General features: G+C 35.4%; 1 long non-coding RNA gene across 5 annotated transcripts; it reads left to right on the top strand.

The window, feature by feature from the left end:
• The first annotated feature begins 17 nt into the window (after positions 1 to 17).
• On the top strand, positions 18 to 695 carry LOC127919149 (uncharacterized). Of its 5 annotated transcripts, none has more exons than XR_008102078.1 (4): positions 18 to 125; positions 159 to 231; positions 390 to 568; positions 602 to 695. It is a non-coding gene; the product is annotated as an uncharacterized LOC127919149 (long non-coding RNA). The 5 variants fall into 5 exon arrangements; XR_008102076.1 differs by having other exon boundaries at positions 52 to 158; positions 199 to 271; positions 423 to 568; XR_008102079.1 differs by having other exon boundaries at positions 52 to 158; positions 199 to 271; positions 390 to 495; positions 569 to 695.
• The last annotated feature ends 33 nt before the right edge of the window (positions 696 to 728 follow it).

The raw sequence follows: 728 nt of genomic DNA, 5'->3' as shown, positions 1-728 counted from the left end.
TTATAACACTGTTAGAGAGGTCAAACACACAGATTATAACACTGTTAGAGAGGTCAAACACACAGATTATAACACTGTTAGTTCATAGAGAGGTCAAACACACAGATTATAACACTGTTAGAGAGGTCAAACACACAGATTATAACACTGTTAGAGAGGTCAAACACACAGATTATAACACTGTTAGTTCATAGAGAGGTCAAACACACAGATTATAACACTGTTAGAGAGGTCAAACACACAGATTATAACACTGTTAGTTCATAGAGAGGTCAAACACACAGATTATAACACTGTAGTTCATAGAGAGGTCAAACACACAGATTATAACACTGTTAGTTCATAGAGAGGTCAAACACACAGATTATAACACTGTAGTTCATAGAGAGGTCAAACACACAGATTATAACACTGTTAGAGAGGTCAAACACACAGATTATAACACTGTTAGAGAGGTCAAACACACAGATTATAACACTGTTAGTTCATAGAGAGGTCAAACACACAGATTATAACACTGTTAGTTCATAGAGAGGTCAAACACACAGATTATAACACTGTTAGAGAGGTCAAACACACAGATTATAACACTGTTAGAGAGGTCAAACACACAGATTATAACACTGTTAGTTCATAGAGAGGTCAAACACACAGATTATAACACTGTTAGAGAGGTCAAACACACAGATTATAACACTGTTAGAGATGTCAAACACACAGATTAAAAC

This window comes from Oncorhynchus keta, unplaced genomic scaffold (genome assembly GCF_023373465.1).
Source record: "Oncorhynchus keta strain PuntledgeMale-10-30-2019 unplaced genomic scaffold, Oket_V2 Un_contig_15900_pilon_pilon, whole genome shotgun sequence".
In the NCBI taxonomy this organism is placed as follows: domain Eukaryota; kingdom Metazoa; phylum Chordata; class Actinopteri; order Salmoniformes; family Salmonidae; genus Oncorhynchus; species Oncorhynchus keta.
Note: the sequence above shows the minus strand (reverse complement) of the source record. Positions and strands in the feature narration are given on the sequence as shown.